Source organism: Pristiophorus japonicus, chromosome 9, assembly GCF_044704955.1.
Source record: "Pristiophorus japonicus isolate sPriJap1 chromosome 9, sPriJap1.hap1, whole genome shotgun sequence".
In the NCBI taxonomy this organism is placed as follows: Eukaryota; Metazoa; Chordata; class Chondrichthyes; family Pristiophoridae; genus Pristiophorus; species Pristiophorus japonicus.
The window spans coordinates 224,737,217-224,750,014 of NC_091985.1; the positions used below are offsets into that span (position 1 = coordinate 224,737,217).

The 12,798-nt window shown below is 45.5% G+C and overlaps 1 long non-coding RNA gene across 2 annotated transcripts in view; it reads right to left on the reverse strand.

The window, feature by feature from the left end:
* Window positions 1–2,441, reverse strand: part of LOC139273805 (uncharacterized) — a 37,409-nt gene extending 34,968 nt beyond the window's left edge. The window contains exons 1-2 of one of the 2 annotated variants that reach the window (XR_011595371.1): window positions 2,229–2,441; window positions 120–182 (exon numbers count right to left, since the gene is read on the reverse strand). This is a non-coding gene — a long non-coding RNA (uncharacterized lncRNA). Of the gene's footprint in view, window positions 1–119; window positions 183–2,017; window positions 2,089–2,228 lie in introns of those variants that run through there. The other variant, XR_011595370.1, reaches the window with a different exon arrangement.
* Window positions 2,442–12,798: the final 10,357 nt, after the last annotated feature.

The window sequence follows — 12,798 nt, forward strand, 5'->3', positions numbered from 1 at the left end:
CTAATTGATGTCCTGTTACTGACTGCTCCATTTTGGGCCTTTTCTCCTTTCTAATTCTAGATTATTTCAGTTCTCAAATCTGTTCGTTACTCTCATAGACAAGTCCCAGCTCCCCCTACCTTCCAGAGTGCCTCTCCTTGCCTTGGTATCCAGGGACGGGCTCGGTAACATGCCCGGGATCACTAAACACAAAACACAGTTTGTTAATCACGTTCAGCTACTGGACTTAGCATGTGCCCCACAGCATTTCTCTCACTTTCGATGTGTGAATAAATCATCATGCCTGCAAACCTCGTCTTGAATTTAAATCCACTCAGCAAATTTATTTAACAAAATATGAACAAGTAAATACATCATGGTCCAATAATCCAACTCCTTATTGACAGCAGGAAGTCTGTTGTCTAACTCCTCGAGTAAACAAAATAAAGAGCCCAAATGTAAGAGCACCTCGAATCCTTTAATACCTTTCAAATCGTGACCAGTTCTTTCTTATTGTAGAATTCTCCGTCCCTGTGGGAGTCAATATCGGTCAAAAACTGCTGATTGGAAACTTCTAAAAAATTTTCTCTTTTTCAGAGTTTTAAGCTGACCCGTTACTTCTCTGAGAATCTCCAAGGAGACTCTTTGATTTGAACACATCTCTCTTTTATATCCACCATTAGAGTTACGGGGAATTCGAATACATGACCACTCAAATTTAAAAGAGCCCGTCAGTCACATACAGACTGAACCAATCACACAGCTCGGTGTCAGTATGAACTATTTCTCTCACCAGCCTGTAAATGAAACCTGTAATACTGAGGCTAAAATTCCCCCTCCGTGTGCCGGGGGTGCAGGCAGTGCTGGGCAGAAGGAGCAGCAAACTGGCTTCAGAGCTGACTTTTCCCTTTCCCGGTGTTTTGCGATGAGCATATGCTGGGGCCCAGTGAGCTTTCACTGCTCCTGACAGGGTAGACGGAGAAAGAATGTTTCCCCTCATGGGGGAATCCAGAACTAGGGAGCATAGTTTCAGAATAAAGGGTCGCCCAATTAAAACAGAAATTAGGAGGAATTTCTTCTCTTAGAGGGTCGTGAATCTTTGGAATTCTCTACCCCAGAGAGCTGTGGAGGATGGGTCTTTGAACATATTTAAGGTGGTGATACAGATTTTTGAAGGAGAATGGAGTCAAGGGCTTGGGGAACGGGCAGGGAAGTGGAGTTGAGACCAAGATCAAATCAGCCATGATCTTACTGAATGGCGGAGCAGGCTCGAGGGGCCAAATGGCCTACTCCTATTTCTTATATTCTCCAGGATATTTCCAAGCATGTTCTCACTGCCCCTGGAATTCTAACACATTGACCCCTGGGTGTGAGGCCAGCACTCTGTGCCGTTAAACACTGGTGTGAAGCCGAGTCCTGCAGGCACACAGTCACTAGGAGCAGTTTCTAACGGTCTAGAGTGACCTTTTTGGGTGATTAGTCCCACTTTTGGGCTGGTTGTGGTTTCTTCCCGCTTCCCGTTCCCTTGGATTGCATTTTTATTTGTTCCCTCTTGTTTGGTTTCACTTTCATTGCTGGACCCACCACTCAAAGCACTTTGTTCGATCTGCCCCTGGGAATGAGCAGATTCCTCTCTCATCTCCCACACTGCACCGTCTCGCCTCCTCTTTCCCCCTTGGTTGTGTTCCACACTCTGGGCCTTGGGCCTTCCCCGGGGATTCTCAGTATGAACAGGGGGATGTGTGTTGAGACAGGATGTCCCAGCTCTCCACCTTTAAAGGGACAAGGAGAGGACCCGCTGGGCTGAATGGCCCTGCTTTATGACATCACTGCAGTGCCTAGCAACCAACCTCCCGGAGCCGGAGCCGGAGCCGGAGCCGCAGGTTGTTGTTCGGGGCCTGAGGCCCACAGCGGGTGTGTGTGAAGCGGATAATGCGGAATGTTGTCTCTTGGACGGGCGGGGCCTGGGCCTGGGCCCGCACTCTGTGTGTGTGAAGCCCGCGGCCCCCCGGGGTTTATTAACCCGCCCATCTCTCACCTGCTGCCTCAGACACAGCCGCCCCACCGCGCATGCTCAGCTCACATTGCCCGGGTGATTGACAGCAGCTCCGGACCAATAGAAAGAGAGGGGGCGGGATCGAGCGGGCAGTTAGTCCTCCAACCAATCGGAGTGTGCGAGAGGCGGGGCTGAGCCTGGTTGTGGGCGGGGCCGAGCCCGGGTGTTGCGGCTAATGACCAGACTGACGGACCTGGGCGGCGCCACAAGATGTTCCCCCGGGATCGCAGCAGCTTCTCACTCCCCGGCCGCGGGCCCTCAATAAGCTGCTAACCGGCCCAATGATTCAGGCCTGAACAGCAGAGGCTGCGGGATCCTTGTCCCATCCGTCAATCACATCATCCTGCTGAAGGAAAGTTCCAGAACAAACCGCCTCAAACTGCCCGCCCAGCACCACGTGGGCTCGGCCTGACTGACGGGAGCTCGGACCAATAGGAAGAGCCCCGGCGGAGATGGGCGGAGCGAGCTGGCGGCGGGTCCTCCAACCAATGGCGGCGCAGCAAGGGGGCGGGGCGGGGCCTGATGTCCAGCTCAGGTGTGCGGGGGCCGATGGTGACGCGGTCCCCAGGTGAGAGCAGCTGAGTGAGCCCAGAGCTGGGACTGGAATCTGGGAGAGAGGTCACAGTGAGCACAGAGCTGGGGCTGGAATCTGGGAGAGGGGCCACAGTGAGCCCAGAGCTGGGGCTGGAATCTGGGAGAGAGGTCACAGTGAGCACAGAGCTGGGGCTGGAATCTGGGTGAGGGGCCACAGTGAGCACAGAGCTGGGGCTGGAATCTGGGAGAGGGGCCACAGTGAGCCCAGAGCTGGGGCTGGAATCTGGGAGAGAGGTCACAGTGAGCACAGAGCTGGGGCTGGAATCTGGGTGAGGGGCCACAGTGAGCCCAGAGCTGGGGCTGGAATCTGGGAGAGGGGCCACAGTGAGCCCAGAGCTGGGGCTGGAATCTGGGAGAGGGGCCACAGTGAGCACAGAGCTGGGGCTGGAATCTGGGAGAGGGGCCACAGTGAGCACAGAGCTGGGGCTGGAATCTGGGAGAGAGGCCACTGAGCCCAGAGCTGGGACTGGAATCTGGGAGAGGGGCCACAGTGAGCCCAGAGCTGGGGCTGGAATCTGGGAGAGAGGTCACAGTGAGCACAGAGCTTGGGCTGGAATCTGGGAGAGAAGCCACAGTGAGCACAGAGCTGGGGCTGGAATCTGGGAGAGGGACCACAGTGAGCACAGAGCTGGGGCTGGAATCTGGGAGAGAGGCCACTGAGCCCAGAGCTGGGGCTGGAATCTGGAAGAGAGGTCACAGTGAGCACAGAGCTGGGGCTGGAATCTGGGAGAGGGGCCACAATGAGCAGCTTTTCGAAGGGCCAAAGGGATAGCAGCTTCATCATACGAGCTTATTTAAATACTAATTGTATGCAGTTTCAGAGGCAGCCTCGGTCACTCTGCAAAAACTGTTCCATAATGGCTCGGAATTTGCGGCCAGTGGCGAAGCGAAGACTTTCACCCCCAGCCCCGAAGTAAGCTTCGCACAAAAATGTGGCGATCTCTGTGTCAAGAAGTTTGGGTTTTCTGACATGTAATTCAAATCAAGAGAATACAGTGGGAATCTCCTAGCGCGAGCTGCTGCAATATCAACAAGCTGTTTAAACATCCAATCTAAATGCAGAATTTTCACAGGCCGTGAACAAGGAGGTGGCTAAGCTCTTCAAATTCTAACTTAAAAAATGTTAGAGCAAAACAAAGATTGTGGCTTGTACATGGGGAAATTACAAATCTGAAATAAAGGTGAACTAACTTTTTTTTAAAGTTACTTAACAATTTTATTTTTTTATTAAAATGGATAAATTTGACACTGCCCAACCTTTTTCTTTCTTAAGCAGTCAGCACGCTGTTAAAATCCCAGTTATACCTAACTTTTAATGGAGAATTTAACAGCGGTATTTCTGCGGAAGAGCAGTAGTTTTCATCAGTTTCCCAGAGTCGAGAGAATTCCATGATTGCCAACTCTGCGCTGGGGGGAACATCACATCCTGTGGGGGAGCAGTGAATGACAGACCACAACTTTAGTATTTACGCATTATGTTGCAGATGCGCTAAATCCTGAATTACCGTCAGTTTCAAAGGCAGAATGACAGCGAAATGACAACCAATACCACAGGTAATCTGGATATTATCACATTGCTGTTTGTGGGAGCTTGCTGTGAGCACAAATTGTATGTCATATTTCCTACATTTCTAAACTTAATTGGCTGTAAAGCACTTTGGGACATCCTGTGGCCATGAAACGTGCTCTTTCTTTCTTAACGCTGATTGATTTGACGTTATCGCGCTCACCAGGTGGCACGTCAATCGATTCAACAAACTCACAAAGATACATAAGTTTGTTGCGTAACTTTATTAGTCCAAAGTCCATCACTAAGGCTGCCTCGGTCGCACCACTACTCACCAATCCCATCTGGAACAGTCTAGCCCAAGGATGTAGTTCAACATTAGATCCTACTTCACACCATTCATGATTCCCAAGGCCCAGGATTGCCTTTTCTGTCTCGATATTTGTCTGTATCATTTGCACTATGTGTTTCTGGGGTATCTTAATTCACTCAATTATGAGCTTTAAAGTCATCGACAGGGGAGGTGTATAGTGTCCCAGATGCGGAATGGCTCGAATGGCTTCATCCTCCAGAGGCTGTCTTATCTACAGATTAGTGGCATTATGATGATGTACCAGTACCAATGTTTTAGCACCGATAGGCATGTTCCTCAGTGAAATCAAGCAAAAGTGATGTTTTAGCATGGGGCTTTGGGTTGAACCCACAATCATATACGTGGCAGCAGTAGCCACACAAAACTGTCCTTTTCCTTTATACATGGTATTAGTTTGGTCTTCGCCCCATTTAATTATTCCAATCTGGCATTTTGATGATTCTTTGTTGAGGGTGAACCCACAAGCTGGAACAGTGTGTTGATGGACTTTGTCACAACTACAAACCCATGTTATCCCTTTCAGAGTACACCACTGCATATCTGGTGCTATCCAAGTTCCTCCCTTCTTAATCAGATATCTTGGATACTCCTCATACTGTTTATGGATCAGACCTAGCTCAGAGTCTACCAACATTGCAACCGATTCTACCCTTTACACCTTCCAATGTGTCGTTTCATTTCCATTTTTCCTTAACAAAGAAAAGACCGATCCCACTAGTCTAATATCTTCATTTCTTTCCCGTTCCCTGGGGGCCAAAGACCCCATTCTCATTTTCTGCATCACATCATAGTTTATGTCTTGGTTCCTTTAAAGCATTTGTTCTTCTTGAATAAACAAAGGGGTTTGACTACCCTCTATGTTGCCCAGTCCATTCTGTACCACATTCATCACAAAGGTCACACAGAAGCTACACACGATAGATAGAAACATAGAAAATAGGTGCAAGAGTGGGCCATTCCATCCTTCTAGCCTGCACCACCATTCAATATGATCATGGCTAATCATGCAACTTCAGTGCCACTTTCCTGCTTTCTCTCCACATCCCTTAATCCCTTTAGCTGTAAGGGCCACATCTAACTCCCTTTTGAATATATCTAATGAACTGGCCTCAACAACTTTTTGTGGCAGTGAATTCCACAGGTTCACAATTCTCTGAGTGAAGAAGTTTCTCATCTCTAAATCGCTTACCCCTTACCCTTGGTTCTGGCCTTCCGCAACTTCGGGAACATTCTTCCTGCATCTAACCTGTCCAATCCCGTCAGAATTTTATATGTTTCTATGAGATCCCTTCTCATTCTTCTAAATTCCAGTGAACATAAGCCTACTCAATCCAGTTTTTCCTCATATGTCAGTCCTGCCATCCCGGGAATCAGTCTGGTGAACCTTCGCTGCATTCGCTCAATAGCAAGAATGTCCTTCCTCAGATTAGGAGACCAAACTGCACACAATATTCCAGGTGTGGCCTCACGAAGGCCCTGTGCAACTGCAGTAAGACCTGCCTGCTCCTATACTCAAATTCTCTCGCTATGAAGGCCAACATGCCATTTGCCTTCTTCACCGCCTGCTGTACCTGCATGCCAACTTTCAATGACTGATGTACCATGACACCCAGGTCTCATTGCACCTCCTCTTTTCCTAATCTGTCACATAGAAACATAGAAAATAGGTGCAGGAGTAGGCCATTCGGCCCTTCTAGCCTGCACCGCCATTCAATGAGTTCATGGCTGAACATTCAACTTCAGTACCCCATTCCTGCTTTCTCGCCATACCCCTTGATCCCCCTAGTAGTAAGGACCTCATCTAACTCCTTTTTGAATATATTTAGTGAGTTGGCCTCAACAACTTTCTGTGGTAGAGAATTCCACAGGTTCACCACTCTCTGGGTGAAGAAGTTCCTCCGCATCTCGGTCCTAAATGGCTTACCCCTTATCCTTAGACTGTGACCTCTGGTTCTGGACTTCCCCAACATTGGGAACATTCTTCCTGCATCTAACCTGTCTAACCCCGTCAGAATTTTAAACGTTTCTATGAGGTCCCCTCTCATTCTTCTGAACTCCAGTGAATACAAGCCCAGTTGATCCAGTCTTTCTTGATAGGTCAGTCCCGCCATCCCGGGAATCAGTCTGGTGAACCTTCGCTGCACTCCCTCAATAGCAAGAATGTCCTTCCTCAGGTTAGGAGACCAAAACTGTACACAATACTCCAGGTGTGGCCTCACCAATGCCCTGTACAACTGTACCATTCAGATATTATTCTGCCTTCCTGTTTTTGCCACCAAAGTGGATAACCTCACATTTATCTACATTATACTGCATTTGCCATGCATTTTCCCACTCAGCTAACCTGTCCAAGTCACCCTGCAACCTCTTAGCATCCTCCTCACAGCTCACACTGCCACCCAGCTTAGTGTCATCTGCAAATTTGGAGGTATTACATTCAATTCCTTCGTCTAAATCATTAATGTATATTGTAAGTAGCTGGGGTCCCAGCACGGAACCTTGTGGTACCCTACTAGTCACTGCCTGCCATTCTGAAAAGGACCCGTTTATTCCTACACTTTGCTTCTTGTCTGCCAATCAGTTCTCTATCCACATCAATACATTACCCCCAATACCATGTGCTTTAATTTTGCACACTAATCTCTTGTGTGGGACCTTGTCAAAAGCCTTTTGAAAGTCCAAATACACCACATCCACTGGTTCTCCCTTGTCCACTCTACTAGTTATATCATCAAAAAATTCTAGAAAATTTGTCAAGCATGATTTCCCTTTCATAAATCCTTGCTGACTTGGACTGATTCTGTCACTGCTTTCCAAATGTGCTGCATTACATCTTTAATAATTGATTCCACATTTTCCCCACTACTAATGTCAGGCTAACTGGTTTATAATTCCCTGTTTTCTCTCTCCCTCCTTTGGGAGTGGGGTTACATTAGCTACCCTCCAATCCATAGGAACTGATCCAGAGTCTATAGAATGTTGGAAAATGACCACTATTTCATCCACTATTTCTAGGGCCACTTCCTTCAGTACTCTGGGATACAGACTATCAGGCTCTGGGGATTTATCGGCCTTCAACCCCATCAATTTCCCCAACACAATTTCCTGACTATTAAGGATTTCCTTCAGTTCCTCCTTCTCGCTAGACCCTCGGTCCCCTAGTATTTCTGGAAGGTTATTTGTGTCTTCCTTAGTGAAGACAGAACCAAAGTATTTGTTCAATTGGTCTGCCATTTCTTTGTTCCCCGTTATAAATTCCCCTGATTCTGACTGCAAAGGACGTACATTTGCCTTCACTAATCTTTTTCTCTTTACATATTTTTAGAAGCTTTTGCAGTCAGTTTTTATGTTCCCTGTACGCTTACTCTCATACTCTATCTTCCCCCTTCTAATTAAATCTTTGTCCTCCTCTGCTGAATTCTAAATTTCTCCCAGTCCCCAGGTTTGCTGCTTTTTCTGGCCAATTTATATGCCTCTTCCTTGGATTTAGCACTATCCCTAATTTCCCTGGTTAGCCACGGTTGAGCCACCTTCCCCGTTTTATTTTTATGCCAGACAGGAATGTACAATTGTTGAAGTTCATCCATGTGATCTAAAATGTCTTCCATTGCCTATCCACCTTCAACTCTTTGAGTATCATTCGCCAGTCTATCCTAGCCAATTCACGTCTCATACCATCAAAGCTACCTTTCTTTAAGTTCAAGACCCTAGTCTCTGAATTAACTGTGTCACTCTCCAACTTAATAAAGAATTCTACCATATTATTTTACAACCCTCTGAGAGAAGAAATTCTTCCTCAGCACAGTTTTAAATGGGTGGCCCCTTATTCTAAGATTATGCCCTCTAGTTCTATTCTTCCCTATCAGTGGAAACATCCTCTCTGCATCCACCTTGTCAAGCCCCCTCATAATCTTATATGTTTTAATAAGATCACCTCTCATTCTTCTGAATTCCAATGAGTAGAGGACCAACCTACTCAACCTTTCCTCATAAGTCAACCCCCTCATTTCCAAAATCAACCTTGTGAACCTTCTCTGAACTGCCTCCAAAGCAAGTATATCCTTTCGTAAATATGGAAACCAAAACTGCATGCAGTATTCCAGGTGTGGCCTCACCTATACCCTGTACAACTGTAGCTAGACTTCCCTACTTTGATACTCCATCCCCTTTGCAATAAAGGCCAAGATTCCATTGGCCTTCCTGATCACTTGCTGTACCTGCATACTAACCTTTTGTGTTTCATGCACAAGCACCCCCAGGTCCCGCTGTACTGCAGCACTTTGCAATTTTTCTCCATTTAAATAATAACTTGCTCTTTGATTTTTTTTCTTCCAAAGTACATGACCTCACGCTTTCCAACATTATACCCCATCTGCCAAACTTTTGCCCACTCACTTAGCCTATATATGTCCTTTTGCAGATTGTTTGTATCCTCTTCACACATTGCTTTTCCTCCCATCTTTGTATCACCATAAAACTTGGTTACATTACACTCGGTCCCTTCATCCAGGTCGTTAATATAGATTGTAAATAGTTGGTGTCCCAGAACTGATCCCTGCGGTATCCCACTAGTCACTGTTTGCCAACCCGAGAATGAACCATTTATCCTAACTCTCTGTTTTCTGTTAGTTAACCAATCCTCTATCCATGCTAATATATTACCCCCAACCCCATGAACTTTTATCTTGTGCAATAACCTTTTATGTGGCACCTTAACAAATGCCTTGTGGAAGTCCAAATACACCACTCACTTGGATCCATGCTTTGATATGGAACCTGTTAGGTATGGCCTCCTTGTCTCCCACCTTCAGCTTGTAGCTGATTTTTATACAGCCATGGCCACTTTGTCCAGACAAAGACAGACTGATATTTTTTGTTTTTGGCCTCCCTACAAGCTTTCTTTGTTCAGTACTTAGTGGAGGCCTTGAAACTGATGACCATTCTCGCTGTAAGGAAATCCTAATTTGATCAGCATGCTCTTTACTTTTAATATTAATGCCTCTGGCAGGTAGCAATGTGTTTAACTCTATCCTGATTATTTCAAAGTTGGTTTCTCTCTGGAGAATGTGTCATAGCCTTGATGGTTTAAAAATCTGTCTCACCTGAGCCACAGTAGCCATTTCATGTTGTGCTGTTGTCGATAACTGAGCACGTCTGAGACTCGTTTGTTCACACACACACACACACACACACGAGTATCTTAATATCATGCCATAACATCTGATCCAAGCCATTCTCGGGCTTTCAGGTGATCTTATCAAAAGATCGTAGGGTGTCTGCAGATCTTTGCTCATCTCCCTTTGCATGGTCCCGATGTCTCGGGTAATGGCCAAGCTATCAAATTCAGTTTCCTTATTGTTCAGTATAGGCAATGTGACAAACACCCCAAGAGAAAGCTTATCAATTTACCACACTTCTCTGACTTTCACAAGAATTTACATTAACATTAGATTGCACCCAGATGATTTATGCCAATTCACCAAATATCAATGATTTTTAAAAATTCCCATTTGATGGTGTAATTTTCCTGGTTTCATTTTATATCCTCACTCATGTCCTCTCATTCAATTTTATGGAGTGTTCACTGGGCCCCAGAGGAACTTTACTGTCTAATACAATATTATCATAATATGTTAAAATATAGATCAAACATTCCCACTTGCTCCAAGTTTCAACCCATTTTGTTTATTTAATTTTATTTAAACGAACCTCTTCTTGGACCTTTTATTCCCCAAAATATGCTAGAGAGCACGTCAGTCTGCAAGATGAAGGATGTTAGTTACCTTTAACACAACAACCTTCCCCCCCAAAACTTCTTCCTGAATACATAGTTTGGACGGAACCACATAGACTGGACCTTTTCAAAAATAAAACTTGATTATCCCCTTAAATTTCAGCTAAATTTCCCTTCCCATGTGCTTGACCAGCAACTCTTATCAATTTATATCATCAATTTTAATTTTACAAAAAATTATGCCCAGACTTTGTGATTTTACAAAGAAGACAAAAGTAACAATTACATTTGGATGCAAGCTATTTATCTTCCCCTTCGACCAATGTGTCTTGAAAAATAGGATTACATAGGAGAGGAAGCAGAGTTAACGTTTCGGGTCGATGACTCTTCGTCAGACCTGGAGAGTGTTCGGAAAGAACAGATTCTTAACAAGCACTGAAAGGGGGAGGGAGGGAAAGAACAAAAGGGAAGGTCTGTGATAGGTCCTACCACCAATCACATCTTCCCCTCCCCTCCCCTCTCAGCATTCCAAAGGGACCATTCCCCCGCGACACCCTGGTCCATTCCACAGTCACTCCTAGCACCCCTCCCCTTCCCACGGCACCTTTCAATGCAACCACAGGAGATGCAACACCTGCCCTTTTATCTCCTCCTTTTCCACTATCCAGGGTCCCAAACACTCCTTCCAGGTGAAACAGCGATTTACTTGTACTTCTTTCAATTTAGTATACTGTATTCACTGCTCACGATGTGGTCTCCTCTACAGCGTAGATTGGGTGACTGCTTTGTGGAGCACCTCTGTTCAGTCCGCAAGTGTGACCGAGCTTCCGGTCGCCTGTTACTTTAATTCTCCACTCCATTCCCACTCTGACCTCTCCATACTCGGTTCCTACACTGTTCCAATGAAGCTCAATGCAAACTCGAGGAACAGCACCTCATCTTTCGTTTAGGCACTTCACAGCCTTCGGGACTCAACATCGAGTTCAAAAATTTCAGAGCCAACCTTTGGCTCTCTTTCCGCGCACCCGCCCCCCCCCCGCCCCCCGCCCCCCCTCAGCCTGTTTCTTTTTTTCTCCTTGTCTCTAATGGTAGTTGGTCATTATCCTGCCATTCACACCCTATCTTGACTCATGTTTTTCTAACTCCTGGCATTGCCATTTGAATTTGGGCCATCATCCATTCTGTTTCTCTAATCTCTCCTGTCTTCCAACCTATCACAGACCTTCCCTTTTTTCTTTCTTCCCCTCCTCCTTTCAGCGCTTGTTAAGAAACTGTTCTTTCCAAACACTCTCCAGTTCTGATGAAGGGTCATCGACCTGAGACTCTGCTTTCTCTCCACAGATGCTGCCTGACCTGCTGAGATAGCCAGCATTTTGTTTTTATTCCAGATTTCAGCATCTGCAGTATTTTACTTTAGGATTACGTAGGATATACGGCACAGAAACATACCATTCGGCCCAACCAGTTCATGCCGGCATTTACACTCCACTCGAGCCTCCTCCTGTCTTTCCTCATCTAACTCTATCAGCACAATCCTCTATTCCCTGTTCCCTCATATGCTTGTCTAGCCTCCCCTTAAATGCATCTATACTATTCGCTTCAACCACTCCCTGTGGTAGTGAATTCCACATTCTCACTACTCTCTGGGTAAAGAAGTTTCTTCTGAATTCCCTATTTGATTTCTTGGTGATTATCTTATATTTATGGCCTCTAATTATGCTCTTTCCCATAAGTGGAAACACTCTCTCTGTATTTAGTCTATCAAAATCATTCATAATGTTAAAGCCCTCTATTAGGTCACCACTCAGCCTTCTTTTTTCAAGAGAAAAGAGACCCAGCTTGCCTATCCTTTCCTGATAGGTATACACTCTCATTTCTGGTATCATACTTGTAAATCTTCTTTGCACCCTCTGTGTTCTAACCAAGGTTTGATGTAAGCTTAGCATAACTTCACTACTTTTCCATTCTATAACAATTCAATTTTATAATAATTTATCCCAATAATTGGGCATTGCCCAATATGGTAGTCTCTGGATACGGCATAGTCCAGAGACACAAGTCTACATTTTCTTCAACATACATCAACAACGTTAGAAGCACATAAAAACACTGTGGCCTTCCTGTGGCAAGCACAAACCACTGGTCTTTAGTCTTTTCTTATCCTAATGTAATATTTTGAATCTAAACATTCTATGATGAAAAAATCCAAGTTCCCTCACCGCTCTCATCTTCCATTCACTTCAATTGACAGATTGTACCAGTAAGGATTTGGAAGATATTTACAACAGATTCTAGATGTTCTTAGAGTTGGGATCATTCTCTATTTTGCCTATTCGAGGAGTTAGATAACAGACTTTCTCCTGTGCAGATAGGACTGGGTTTTGTGATCCTAGGCTTGTTACTGAGACCTTCCCTGGATACCAAGGCTAGGAGCGGCACACTGGAAGGTATGGGGAGCTGGAACTTGTACATAAGAGTAACCAAAGGTATGAGAACTGAAATAATCTAGTTAGGAAGGAGAAAAGGCCCCAAAATGGAGCAGTTGGTAATAGGAC